The following is a 14,277-nucleotide window of genomic DNA, read 5'->3' as shown; positions in this document are numbered from 1 at the left end:
CCCCCCCTCCCCCACCACCTCCCCCCCACCACCACCTCCGCCCCCCACCACCCCCTCCCCCCCTCCCCCCACCACCACCTCCGCCCCCCCACCACCCCCTCCCCCCCTCCCCCCACCACCTCCCCCTCTCCGCGACCCCTCCCCCCTCTCCGCGACCCCTCCCCCCTCCCCCACCCCCTCCCCCCTCCCCCACCACCTCCCCCCTCCCCCACCACCTCCCCCCCTCCCCCCCTCCCCACCACCTCCCCCCCACCACCACCACCTCCCCCACCACCACCACCTCCCCCCCCCCCCCCCCCCCCACCACCTCCCCCGCACCACCTCCCCCCCCCCCCCCCCTCTCCAACCTGAGAAACTCCGCCATGTCACTGACCCAAGCCTCTACACTCGGGGGTTCGCGTCCCTCCACATTAACAAGAGCCTTCTCTGGGCTACCAAGGAGGCAAAGGCCAGGACTCCGGCCTCTTTCGACTCCTGCACTCCCGGAGCGTCCGATACCCCCAAATATCGCTATCCCCCCGCTCGGTTTTACCCGAGTGTCCAGACATCGCCTTTGCGAAGCCTTTCCAAAATCCTGTAGGTGCCGGGCATGCCCAGAACACATGGACATGGTTTGCTGGGCTCCCTGAACACCTCACACTCCTGTCCTCCACCCCAAAGAACTTCCTCATTCTCGCCTCTGTCATACGCGCCCTTAAACTGGATCAGGCTGAGCCTGGCGCGAGATGAGGAGGAATTGACCCTGCCCAGGGCGTCTGCCCACAGGCCCTCACCCAGCTCCTCCTCCCACTTGCCCTTCAGCTCCTCCGCCGAGGCCTCCCTCGCTTCCTGCAGCTCCGGATATATTTCCGATATCTTGCCATCCCCCACTCACACGCCCAAGACCACCCTGCCCTGTATCCTCCGGGCAGGCAGCAGCGGGAATTCCCCCACCTGCTTCCTCACGAAAGCCCGGACCTGCAGGTACCTAAAGGTGTTCCCCGGGGGTAGCCCAAATTTCTCCTCCAGCGCCCTCAGACTCGCAAAAGTCCCATCAATGAACAAGTCCCCCATCCTTTTGAAACCCGCCCTGTGCCAGCTTAGGATCCCGCCGTCTATTCTACCCGGAACGAACCTGTGATTGTTCCATATTGGGGCCCAGACTGAAGCCCTTGCCTCCCCCTGTGCCATCTCCACTGCCCCCAGATCCTCAATGTCGCCGTCACCACCGGGCTCGTGGTATACCGCATCGGCGGAAGCGTTGCCGCCGTTATCAGTGCCCCCAAGCTAGTATCTTTACAAGACGCCGCGTCCAACCATTTCCACGCCGCCCCCTCTCCCTCCATTACCCATTTCTGAATCATGGATATATTCGCTGCCCAGTAACAGCTGCAAAAGTTCGGCAGCACCAAACCCCCCCCCCACCCCGACTGCGCTCCAAGAATAGTCCCTTGGCAAGCGGGGGTCCCTTTTGCCCACACAAATCCCGTAATAATCCATTTTACCCGCTTGAAAAGGGACTTGGGGATGAGAACGGGCAGGCACTGGAAGACGAACAAGAACCTGGGGAGGACCGTCATCTTTACAGACTCCACCCTGCCCGCCAGGGAGAGTGGCAGCATGTCCCCACCTCTTAAAGTCTTCCTCCATCTGACCCACCAGCTGTACTAAATTGAGCTTGTGCAGGGCAACCCAGCTCTTAGCCACCTGAATGCCCAAGTAGCGAAAGCTCCTCTCCACCATCTTAAGCGGCAGCTCTCCCAGTCTCTTTTCCTGGCCCCTCGCATGGATCACAAAAAGCTCACTTTTCCCAACATTCAGCTTATACCCCGAAAAGTTCCCGAAATAACTCTAAGGATCTGCATGAACTCCCCCATCCCCTCCACGGATCTGCAATGTACAGGAGCAGGTCATCCGCATACAGCGACACACGGTGCTCCCCTCCCTCCTCCTCCCTCCTCCCCTCCCCCCCCCCCCCCGAACCAACCCTCTCCAGTTTCTGGACTCCCTCAACGCCATGGCCAGCGGCTCGTTTGCCAGGGCAAACAGCAGGGGGGACAGGGGGCACCCCTGCCTCGTCCCTCGATGTAATCTAAAGTACCCCGACCGCAGCCGGTTCGTTGACACACTCGCTAACCGGGCCTGATACCACCCTATAAAATTTCTCTCCAACCCAAAATCTGCCGAACACTTCCCACTGGTACTCCCACTCCACCCGATCGGAGGCTTTCTCCGCGTCCATTGCCGCCACCCGACGTCTGCATCCCTCCCTTCTGAGGGCATCATGATCACATTCAGGAGCCTCTGCACATTCGTATTCCACTGCCTGCCCTTCACAGAACCCCATCTGATCCTCATTGATCACTCCCGGGACACAGTCCTCAATCCTAGTGGCCAAAATCTTGGCCAAGAGCTTGGCATCCACATTAAGTAGCGAAATCGGCCTATAGGAGCCGCACTGCAGCGGGTCCTTATCTCGCTTGAGGATAAGCGAGATCAGAGCCTGCGCCATCGTCGGGGGAAGGGATACCTTTCCTTAGCCTCACGGAAAGTCCTCAAAACAGCGGACCCAGCGGCTCCGAGAATTTCCAATAAAACTCTACGGGATACCCATCCGATCCCGGGGCCTTGCCCGCCTGCATACCCCCTAACCCCTTAACCAGTTCCTCCATCTCTATCGGGGCCCCCAATCTCTCTACTCACCCCCTCCCCCACCTGTGGAAACCTCAATTGGTCCAGGAACTGCCTCATCCCCCCCCCCCACCCCCTCCGGGGGTTCTGACTCGTACAATTTGCTATAAAAGTCCTTGAAGACCTCGTTAATCCTTGCCGAGCTCAGCACTGTGTTCCCCCCCTATCTTTAATCCCCCCAATCTCCCTAGCCGCCTCTCTCTTCTGCAGCTGATGCACCAGCATCCGACTTGCCTTCTCCCCATACCCCTACACCGCTCCCTGTACCTTCCTCAACTGGGCCTCAGCCTTCCCCGTGGTTAGCAGATCAAACTCCGCCTGCAGGCTCCGGCGCTCCTTCAACAACCCCTCCTCGGGGGATTCCGCATACCTCCTGTCCATCCTAAGTATCTCCCCCACAATCTCCCCCTCTCCATCCTATCCCTCTTCTCTCTGTGGGCCCTGACTGAAATTAGCTCCCCTCTGACAACTGCCTTCAGCACCTCCCAGACCACACTCACCGTATCATTGGTCTCCACATAGCTTTGGATGCACCTCCGGATCCGCCAGCAGTCCCACGTCCATTCTCCAGAGGGCGTTGGCCTCTCTCCTCCCCCACCCCCAGCTCCACCCAGTGCGGGGCATGGTCCGAGATCGCAATGGCCGAATACTCCACCCCCTCCACTCTCGGGATTAGCACCCTACTTAACACGAAAAAATCAATCCGCAAGTAAGCCTTGTGTACATGGGAGAAGAAGGAAAACTCCTTCGTCCTTGGCCTGGCAAATCTCCACAGATCCACTCCCCCTATCTGGTCCATGAACCCCCTCAGGACCTTGGCTGCTGCTGGCCTCTTACCCGATCTCGACCTAGACCGGTCCAGTGCCGGGTCCAGGACCGGGTTAAAGTCTGTAGCCACCTAAAATGGCTGATTCCCGATTAATTTGGCCAAACCCCGATGTAAAATGGCGAACTGAAAAGGCTGATGGGAAAATCAGCCAACAGGGCACAAACGGACAGCTGCAGACAGAACAGCATATTCGGCTCTGGGGAAGTCGGCCCAGACCGATACCTGCGACCATTAGCAGCACATCAACCCAGACATCGGCAGTTTAATCGGCTATCCCCAGGAACAATTGCAACAAATTAGCAATTGAAAGCCGATCCAGACCTCTCGGCGCCAGCAGTGGCCGAGACAAAGAAAGGTGAACGACCACCCCCCGATCAAGGAATCGCCCCATTATTGGAGCATATCGAACCCAGTGATTGGGACCAAGTCCAATCGCTTGGGACCAGGGTCAAGGTCCGCCCCGAGAGGCGGGAAGCCCCTGGGAACTATAAAGATAGGGGCCAAGTTCAGATCGACCCTTCTCTTCCTGCTAGCAACCTTCGAGACCCTTCGACGAAAGAACAAGTATTACTCCAGCGATCGCTACCAGATAGGTGTTCCAGACTATCGACCCGTACCAGCCTTTTTGAATCCCGCAGGCCAGACCCAATTCGATAAGCCATTCGTTTCCCTGACCTGGTGGGCCATCACCAAAGTTAAGTATTGGCCTTTAGTGGTAGGTAATAATCTAGAGGTAGTATTATTGTATAAGTATTTATTGCTGTATATAATAAATGATCGTTCATTTAACATTTACTAAGCGGTGTGCTGCATTATTAATCATTACTCGGACTTGAACCACGTGGCGGTATCAGAAAGATACCTGGCGACTCGTGAGCAAAGGTGACAGAATTAGAGCTAATAAAACTAAGGCTAATAAGAGCAACAAATCCCGTCCCCCCATTACCAAACTGCATGACTCCAGTTCCGGAATCCTACTCAACATCCGCTTCATGAACCCTGCATCGTCCCAGTTCGGAGCATACACATTCACTAGCACCACCCGGGCCTCCTGCACACACGGTGAACTTTAACAACACTCCGACAAAGCCCACAATTAATTTCCCTGCAGCACCATTTCTCCCACTCAGGCTGAAGTTATTACTTTACACGGTTACTCCTCTATATTATTTATAGACATGAGAAATAGTGAAATATCCTAAAAGTCCCACTGTGCAAGGAAGTTAATTTTATTATTTCCAATGTAGAAACATATCTGTAAATACACAATGACCCAATAAGTCCATACTGATCGTAATGCTCCAATGTGTCACCTCCCACTCTCCTTTCTCACCCTATCAGCATATCCTTCAGTCTGTTCTCCCTCATGACACTCGTTATAATGAATTCCACATTCACATTCTAAAGGACAAATTCATAGAAAAGGTGCACAGAAACGGATAGTCAGTGGGCGGGATTCTCCACTCCCGCGCCGGCTGGGAGAATCGCCTGGGTCGCCGAATTTTCCCGCGATGCCGGTCCGACGACCTCCCGCGATTCTCCCAAGCGGCGAGAACGGCCCCGTCGAGATCCCCGCGGCGCAGGCCGGAGAATCGCCCGAGACACCCAAAATGGCGATTCTCCGGCACCCCTGCTATTCTCAGGCCCGGATGGGTCGAGCGGCCAGGCCAAAACGGCGGGTTCCCCCCGGCGCCGTCCACACCTGGTCTCAGCCGGTGGGAACAGTGCAGGAACGCTGGGGGGGCCGGCCTGTGGGGAGGGGGGATCCTGCACCGGGGGGGTGCCTCAAATGGGGTCTGGCCTGCGATTGGTGCCCACCGATCGTCGGGCCGTCCTCTCTGAAGGAGGACCTCCTTTCTTCTGCAGCCCCGCAAGATCCGTCAGACATCTTCTTGTGGGGCGGACTCGGAGAGGACGGCAACCGCGCATGCGCGGGTGACGCCAGATATGCGGCGCCGGCCACGTCATGTATGCGGCGCCGCCTTTACGCGGGCGACAAGGCGCGTAAATACACAATGATACACAAAAGTACACAAGGCCCGCTCCTAGCCCATTATCGGGCCCTGAATCGGTCGGGATAGGGGCCATTTCGCGCCGGCGTGAACCTCGACGGCGTGGGAACTTCGGCGCGGGAGCGGAGAATCCCGCCCAGGGTTCTGTAACAATTAACTCTGCTATTCTCAGGCAGCACAGTGGTTAGCACTGCTACCTCACGGCACCGAGATCCCAGGTTCGATCCCGGCCCCAGGACACTGTGGAGTTTGCAAATTCTCCCTGAATCTGTGTGGGTCTCACCCCCACAACACAAAGATGTGCAGGGTAGTTGGATTGGCCGCGCTAAATTGCCCCTTTGAGGGGTGGTGTGTCTAACCTGCTGAGTCGGTGCAGAATTTTCAGTTTTTATTTCAGCATCTTTTGGTTTTGTTTTATATTGAACTATTTTTTTCGGGGATTGGGGGAGGAGAACGGTACAGTTGAAGAATCAAGACAGTATTGGAACAATCTGGGGCTGAATTGGATAGATATTTGAGAAAATAGATGATTGAGGGAAATGTGGGACCAGTCAGATAGACTACAGATTCTGTCCAAGTCACTGGTCTCTTGGGCTGATGAATGATTTTCACACTGAGAATGAGGACTTGCAAAGTGTCACGTGTGAGCTGAAACATCACACTAACTTGTGACCCCTAGAACATCACTGTCCTCCAATCAGAAAGAGAATTCACAGGTTTAGTCCTGTGTTTGAATATGTGGATCTGTGCAGTCAGACAAAAATCACATTCTTAACCAGGAGGAGCTTTTACTGGGTTTTTATTAAGAGCCATCCCTCTCTGCAGAGAGAGACAGATAACTAACCTGGACAAGGAGAGTAGCCGCTGAGATAATCTGACAAGTGCAGCCTCTCAGAATAGCAACATAGCTTTGTTCCTTTTGCTAAGATGACAGACAGACTGCTGAAATGACGCCTGAGCCTCTGACGTTGCAGCATTTTCATTAACTGGTGGCTCATTCTGTCCCCAGTTGTAATCAGCTACAACTGGCATCATACCAGCCAGCGTCATACAACGTTTACGTTTCACTGCCGATTTCCCAAAACTGGCAACTTACTCTCAGCTTTTAAACATGGAGTGTGGGAGGCAGAATTTTAAAATAGAACACAAGAGTGTAAATTGGCTATGACGGAGATTCAGCAACGCAATTTACAACCCCCAATGACTACACACTGCCCACATTTACAATCTCTTCAATTTAGATGAGATATTAAACCAAAGCCCTCCATACACAAGATCCCACAGCACTTTTCAAATAAATAGCAATCAACATCAATCAAAAGTGCTTATTTGCTCACGATCACATTGCTGTTTCTGGGTCTTCTTGTAAAAACTCTGCTGCTGTGCTTCCTAATGTTACAACAAATGAGCACACTTTAAAAAAAACATTTCACTAGGATGTCCAGAGGTCACAAAAGGCGCTATATAAATGCAACCCCTTTATTTGGGATGGAGATGGGAACACTTAGTCAGAGGTCCTGTGTCTCAGATTGTGGGGTAAGGATGGAATGACAAAGTCCAAGGTTCAAATCTTTTACCGAACCATCTGGGCTCACCTGGGGTGGCGACCCAGGCATCTGTCTGTGAAGAATGGGTGAAGGAAGAACACATCCCCGATCCAGGGCCTAAACAAACACAATCACTTCCATCTTTTGTGGACAGGCCTTTTAAATCATTAGCCCAGGTCACAGGTATATCGGAAATGAGAATACTAATCTCATTAGTATTCGCTGTGCGATCATCCTGGAACTGACAGTTTCGGTTGGTGAAGCTGATCAATTTGTTGGGAGCAGCTGAGAGAGAGAAAGGAGAGCCGAGAAATCAGTCCCCAAAATGGTTAAAATCATCCCACCTAATATCTGATATCGGGGTGAAATTCTCCGGTATCGGCACGATGTCCGCCGACTGGCGCTCAAAACGGCGTAAACAGTCGGGCATCGCGCCGCCCCAAAGGTGCGGAATGCTCCGCATCTTGGGGGGTGAGCCCCAACCTTAAGGGGCTAGGCCCGCGCCGCCAGCTGGCAGAAAAGGCCTTTGGTGCCCCGCCAGCTGGCGCGGAAATGACATCTCCGGGCGGCGCATGCGCGGGAGCGTTAGCGGCCGCTGACTGCATTCCCGCGCATGTGCAGTGGAAGGAGTCTCTTCCACCTCCGCCATGGTGGAGACCGTGGCGAAGGCGGAAGGAAAAGAGTGCCCCCACGGCACAGGCCCGCCCGCGGATCGGTGGGCCCCGATCGCGAGCCAGGCCACCGTGGGGGCACCCCCTGGGGCCAGATCGCCCCGCGCCCCCCCCCCCAGGACCCCGGAGCCCGCCTGCGCCGCCTTGTTCCGCCGGTAAGGTAGGTGGTTTAATCTACGCCGGCGGGACAGGCATTTTAGCGGCGGGACTTCGGCCCATCCGGGCCGGAGAATCGAGCGGGGGGGGGGGGGTCCGCCAACCGGCGCGGCACAATTCCCGCCCCCCGCCGAATCTCCGGTGCCGGAGAATTCACAACCGGCAGGGGCGGGATTCACGCCAGCCCCCGGCGATTCTCCGGTGCCGGAGAATTCACAACCGGCAGGGGCGGGATTCACGCCAGCCCCCGGCGATTCTCCGGTGCCGGAGAATTCACAACCGGCAGGGGCGGGATTCACGCCAGCCCCCGGCGATTCTCCGGTGCCGGCCGGGGGTCGGAGAATTTCGCCTCAGCTTTCAATAAAAGTACAATTATTTTAATTTGCGTTTTATGGCACATATAATCTTAGATACGAGGAGACAACCCGGATTAGGTTTCCTTGTTTAACATGAGCATGGGTTTTAGGGGGCACCCATGACGGACTAGGGTATTTGAGGCTCTCACCTCCCCGAAACATCACCAAGGCCCTCAAAACTCTGAACTTCACACAGAGATGTAGCGAGAGAGCAAATAAAATGAAGATCAGAGGAGATACAGGGAGACAAGAGATAGGAAGATGAAAATAACATTTACAGAAAGAGGGGGAAACAGGAGAGCAAACATGGAGAGAGATAATCAGGGAAAGGGGAAGAGAGAGTAGTTTGAAAAAAGATAAATATATAAAATATAAGTTTAGATGGAAATACAAACATGTATCAGCCTTCCTGCACTAGACATTAATGGTGTAATCTTAGGCCAGTCACTCAACAGTTTAAAACTCCAAGTCATTGCTAATTTGGACTTTGAGTAGTCAGGGTTATATTGGCAAAGGTAGCATTGCCCAGATTCACTCAAGCAATCCAAAACAGAAAATAAAAATACAGCTGGTCCAGTATTTTACTTTTATTTTCATTTTAGTGTTTAGCCCGAACAGGTTTTCCTAACCACTCAGTTCAAGGAATCCCGACAGGTTTGACCGGTTGCAACTATCTGTGCTCGGTGGAGCAGCAGGTGAGAGCACAGAGGTCGATAAAGGCAGAGGATCCATTGTGGTGAAGTTCACCACTCTGGGATAACAGGCTTACAGGGAAACTGAACAATCCCACTCCCACATCCCAGCATCTTTGAGCAATCAAAACAGCAGAGCCTTTGATATTTCCTCCCTCTCCTGCAGGTGGGTTGTGACGTTGGAGAATTAGTGTCACAGGCACCAGATTTCCCGAGCCTTCACGGCTGAGCTGGCACAGAGAGTGGGCAGGCTGGTCTCTTTTGTAAAATGAAAGTGTTATTGATTGCATGAAGTTGAGAGCAGGTCCCTCCTTGACCTCACTGGAGCAGAGGGAGGGCACCGTCAGGGCAGCAACCGACAGAAAGGGAATCAGCTCAATACTGAAATAAAGAACATCATTTGTAAGGCTGTGTGGAAAAAGGAGGAATTAATTGGGTAGTTCTGTCAAAGAGCTTGCACAGCTACATTGGGCCGAATGGCCTTCAGCTCTGTGCCACAAAACTCGATTAAATTCCTCCCATTTGGTCCAGATTCTCAGGATTGAGTCCAGAATATCATTCTTCTTAAATCTGCATATTATTCAGCATTACAAATGTGAAAGGAAAGCTTTAAAATCATCCACCCGCCCGCTCCCCCAGCCATAGTCTCAGTCAGAACAGAGGCACTGCTAAACCCCACTCTCGGGGGGGGGGGGGGGGGGTCTACACTCTCTGGTCTCTCTCTCTGGGGGGGGTCTCTCTCTCTGGGTGGGGGGGGTCTCTCTGGGTGGGGGGGGGTCTCTCTGGGTGGGGGGGGTCTCTCTGGGTGGGGGGGGTCTCTCTGGGAGGGGGGGGTCTCTCTGGGTGGGGGGGGTCTCTCTGGGTGGGGGGGGTCTCTCTGGGTGGGGGGGGTCTCTCTGGGTGGGGGGGGTCTCTCTGGGTGGGGGGGGGTCTCTCTGGGTGGGGGGGGGTCTCTCTGGGTGGGGGGGGGTCTCTCTGGGTGGGGGGGGTCTCTCTGGGTGGGGGGGTCTCTCTGGGTGGGGGGGGTCTCTCTGGGTGGGGGGGGTCTCTCTGGGTGGGGGGGGTCTCTCTGGGTGGGGGGGGTCTCTCTGGGTGGGGGGGGTCTCTCTGGGTGGGGGGGGTCTCTCTGGGTGGGGGGGGTCTCTCTGGGTGGGGGGGGTCTCTCTGGGTGGGGGGGGTCTCTCTGGGTGGGGGGGGTCTCTCTGGGTGGGGGGGGTCTCTCTGGGTGGGGGGGGTCTCTCTGGGTGGGGGGGGTCTCTCTGGGTGGGGGGGGTCTCTCTGGGTGGGGGGGTCTCTCTGGGTGGGGGGGGTCTCTCTGGGTGGGGGGGGTCTCTCTGGGTGGGGGGGTCTCTCTGGGTGGGGGGGTCTCTCTGGGTGGGGGGGGTCTCTCTGGGTGGGGGGGGTCTCTCTGGGTGGGGGGGGTCTCTCTGGGTGGGGGGGGTCTCTCTGGGTGGGGGGGGTCTCTCTGGGTGGGGGGGGTCTCTCTGGGTGGGGGGGGTCTCTCTGGGTGGGGGGGTCTCTCTGGGTGGGGGGGGTCTCTCTGGGTGGGGTGGTCTCTCTGGGTGGGGGGGGTCTCTCTGGGTGGGGGGGGTCTCTCTGGGTGGGGGGGGTCTCTCTGGGTGGGGGGGTCTCTCTGGGTGGGGGGGGAGGGGGGTCTCTCTGGGTGGGGGGGGAGGGGGGTCTCTCTGGGTGGGGGGGGAGGGGGGTCTCTCTGGGTGGGGGGGGAGGGGGTCTCTCTGGGTGGGGGGGAGGGGGGTCTCTCTGGGTGGGGGGGAGGGGGGTCTCTCTGGGTGGGGGGGAGGGGGGTCTCTCTGGGTGGGGGGGGAGGGGGGTCTCTCTGGGTGGGGGGGGGTGGTCTCTCTGGGTGGGGGGGGAGGGTGGTCTCTCTGGGTGGGGGGGAGGGTGGTCTCTCTGGGTGGGGGGGAGGGGGGTCTCTCTGGCAGGGGGGTCTTTCTGGGTGGGGGGGAGGGGGGTCTCTCTGGGTGGGGGGGAGGGGGGTCTCTCTGGGTGGGGGGGGAGGGGGTCTCTCTGGGTGGGGGGGAGGGGGGTGTCTCTGGGTGGGGGGGAGGGGGGTCTCTCTGGGTGGGGGGGGAGGGGGGTCTCTCTGGGTGGGGGGGGGTGGTCTCTCTGGGTGGGGGGGGAGGGTGGTCTCTCTGGGTGGGGGGGGAGGGTGGTCTCTCTGGGTGGGGGGGAGGGGGGTCTCTCTGGCAGGGGGGTCTTTCTGGGTGGGGGGGAGGGGGGTCTCTCTGGGTGGGGTGGGAGGGGGGTCTTTCTGGGTGGGGGGGGTCTCTCTGGGTGGGGGGGGTCTCTCTGGGTGGGGGGGGTCTCTCTGGGTGGGGGGGGGTCTCTCTGGGTGGGGGGGGTAGGGGGGTCTCTCTGGGTGGGGGGGGAGGGGGGTCTCTCTGGGTGGGGGGGGAGGGGGGTCTCTCTGGGTGGGGGGGGAGGGGGGTCTCTCTGGGTGGGGGGGTCTCTCTGGGTGGGGGGGGAGTGGGGGGTCTCTCTGGGTGGGGGGAGAGGGGTCTTTCTGGGTGGGGGGGTCTCTCTGGGTGGGGGGGGGTCTCTCTGGGTGGGGGGGGTCTCTCTGGGTGGGGGGGGTCTCTCTGGGTGGGGGGGGTAGGGGGGTCTCTCTGGGTGGGGGGGGGAGGGGGGTCTCTCTGGGTGGGGGGGGAGGGGGGTCTCTCTGGGTGGGGGGGGGAGGGGGGTCTCTCTGGGTGGGGGGGTCTCTCTGGGTGGGGGGGGAGTGGGGGGTCTCTCTGGGTGGGGGGAGAGGGGTCTCTCTGTCAGGGGGGAGGGGGGTCTCTCTGTCAGGGGGGAGGGGGGTCTCTCTGTCAGGGGGGAGGGGGGTCTCTCTGGCAGGGGGGAGGGGGGTCTCTCTGGCAGGGGGGAGGGGGGTCTCTCTGGCAGGGGGGAGGGGGGTCTCTCTGGCAGGGGGGAGGGGGGTCTCTCTGGCAGGGGGGAGGGGGGTCTCTCTGGCAGGGGGTTTCTCTGGCAGGGGGGTCTCTCTGGCAGGGGGGAGGGGGGTCTCTCTGGCAGGGGGGAGGGGGGTCTCTCTGGCAGGGGGGAGGGGGGTCTCTCTGGCAGGGGGGAGGGGGGTCTCTCTGGCAGGGGGGAGGGGGGTCTCTCTGGCAGGGGGGAGGGGGGTCTCTCTGGCAGGGGGGAGGGGGGTCTCTCTGGCAGGGGGGAGGGGGGTCTCTCTGGCAGGGGGGAGGGGGGTCTCTCTGGCAGGGGGGAGGGGGGTCTCTCTGGCAGGGGGGAGGGGGGTCTCTCTGGCAGGGGGGAGGGGGGTCTCTCTGGCAGGGGGGAGGGGGGTCTCTCTGGCAGGGGGGAGGGGGGTCTCTCTGGCAGGGGGGAGGGGGGTCTCTCTGGCAGGGGGGAGGGGGGTCTCTCTGGCAGGGGGGAGGGGGGTCTCTCTGGCAGGGGGGAGGGGGGTCTCTCTGGCAGTGGGGAGGGGGGTCTCTCTGGCAGGGGGGAGGGGGGTCTCTCTGGCAGGGGGGAGGGGGGTCTCTCTGGCAGGGGGGAGGGGGGTCTCTCTGGCAGGGGGGAGGGGGGTCTCTCTGGCAGGGGGGAGGGGGGTCTCTCTGGCAGGGGGGAGGGGGGTCTCTCTGGCAGGGGGGGTCTCTCTGGCAGGGGGGTCTCTCTGGCAGGGGGGTCTCTCTGGCAGGGGGGTCTCTCTGGCAGGGGGGACTCTCTGGCAGGGGGGACTCTCTGGCAGGGGGGACTCTCTGGCAGGGGGGACTCTCTGGCAGGGGGGACTCTCTGGCAGGGGGGACTCTCTGGCAGGGGGGACTCTCTGGCAGGGGGGACTCTCTGGCAGGGGGGTCTCTCTGGCAGGGGGGGTCTCTCTGGCAGGGGGGTCTCTCTGGCAGGGGGGTCTCTCTGGCAGGGGGGTCTCTCTGGCAGGGGGGTCTCTCTGGCAGGGGGGTCTCTCTGGCAGGGGGGTCTCTCTGGCAGGGGGGTCTCTCTGGCAGGGGGGTCTCTCTGGCAGGGGGGTCTCTCTGGCAGGGGGGTCTCTCTGGCAGGGGGGTCTCTCTGGCAGGGGGGTCTCTCTGGCAGGGGGGTCTCTCTGGCAGGGGGGTCTCTCTGGCAGGGGGGTCTCTCTGGCAGGGGGGTCTCTCTGGCAGGGGGGTCTCTCTGGCAGGGGGGTCTCTCTGGCAGGGGGGTCTCTCTGGCAGGGGGGTCTCTCTGGCAGGGGGGTCTCTCTGGCAGGGGGGTCTCTCTGGCAGGGGGGTCTCTCTGGCAGGGGGGTCTCTCTGGCAGGGGGGTCTCTCTGGCAGGGGGGTCTCTCTGGCAGGGGGGTCTCTCTGGCAGGGGGGTCTCTCTGGCAGGGGGGTCTCTCTGGCAGGGGGGTCTCTCTGGCAGGGGGGTCTCTCTGGCAGGGGGGTCTCTCTGGCAGGGGGGTCTCTCTGGCAGGGGGGTCTCTCTGGCAGGGGGGTCTCTCTGGCAGGGGGGTCTCTCTGGCAGGGGGGTCTCTCTGGCAGGGGGGTCTCTCTGGCAGGGGGGTCTCTCTGGCAGGGGGGTCTCTCTGGCAGGGGGGTCTCTCTGGCAGGGGGGTCTCTCTGGCAGGGGGGTCTCTCTGGCAGGGGGGTCTCTCTGGCAGGGGGGTCTCTCTGGCAGGGGGGTCTCTCTGGCAGGGGGGTCTCTCTGGCAGGGGGGTCTCTCTGGCAGGGGGGTCTCTCTGGCAGGGGGGTCTCTCTGGCAGGGGGGTCTCTCTGGCAGGGGGGTCTCTCTGGCAGGGGGGTCTCTCTGGCAGGGGGGTCTCTCTGGCAGGGGGGTCTCTCTGGCAGGGGGGTCTCTCTGGCAGGGGGGTCTCTCTGGCAGGGGGGTCTCTCTGGCAGGGGGGTCTCTCTGGCAGGGGGGTCTCTCTGGCAGGGGGGTCTCTCTGGCAGGGGGGTCTCTCTGGCAGGGGGGTCTCTCTGGCAGGGGGGTCTCTCTGGCAGGGGGGTCTCTCTGGCAGGGGGGAGGGGGGTCTCTCTGGCAGGGGGGAGGGGGGTCTCTCTGGCAGGGGGGAGGGGGGTCTCTCTGGCAGGGGGGGAGGGGGGTCTCTCTGGCAGGGGGGGGAGGGGGGTCTCTCTGGCAGGGGGGGGGAAGGGGGGGTCTCTCTGGCAGGGGGGAGGGGGGTCTCTCTGGCAGGGGGGAGGGGGGTCTCTCTGGCAGGGGGGAGGGGGGTCTCTCTGGCAGGGGGGAGGGGGGTCTCTCTGGCAGGGGGGAGGGGGGTCTCTCTGGCAGGGGGGAGGGGGGTCTCTCTGGCAGGGGGGAGGGGGGTCTCTCTGGCAGGGGGGAGGGGGGTCTCTCTGGCAGGGGGGAGGGGGGTCTCTCTGGCAGGGGGGAGGGGGGTCTCTCTGGC

General features: G+C 60.2%; 1 protein-coding gene across 8 annotated transcripts in view; it reads right to left on the bottom strand.

Moving 5' to 3' along the window:
- Positions 1-14,277, bottom strand: part of LOC140398101 (ubiquitin carboxyl-terminal hydrolase 2-like) — a 328,354-nt gene that overhangs the window by 29,341 nt on the left and 284,736 nt on the right. The gene's annotated exons all lie outside the window — the stretch shown is intronic.

Source organism: Scyliorhinus torazame, chromosome 21, assembly GCF_047496885.1.
Source record: "Scyliorhinus torazame isolate Kashiwa2021f chromosome 21, sScyTor2.1, whole genome shotgun sequence".
Classification (NCBI taxonomy): domain Eukaryota; kingdom Metazoa; phylum Chordata; class Chondrichthyes; order Carcharhiniformes; family Scyliorhinidae; genus Scyliorhinus; species Scyliorhinus torazame.
This window is presented reverse-complemented; position numbering and strand designations above follow the sequence as displayed.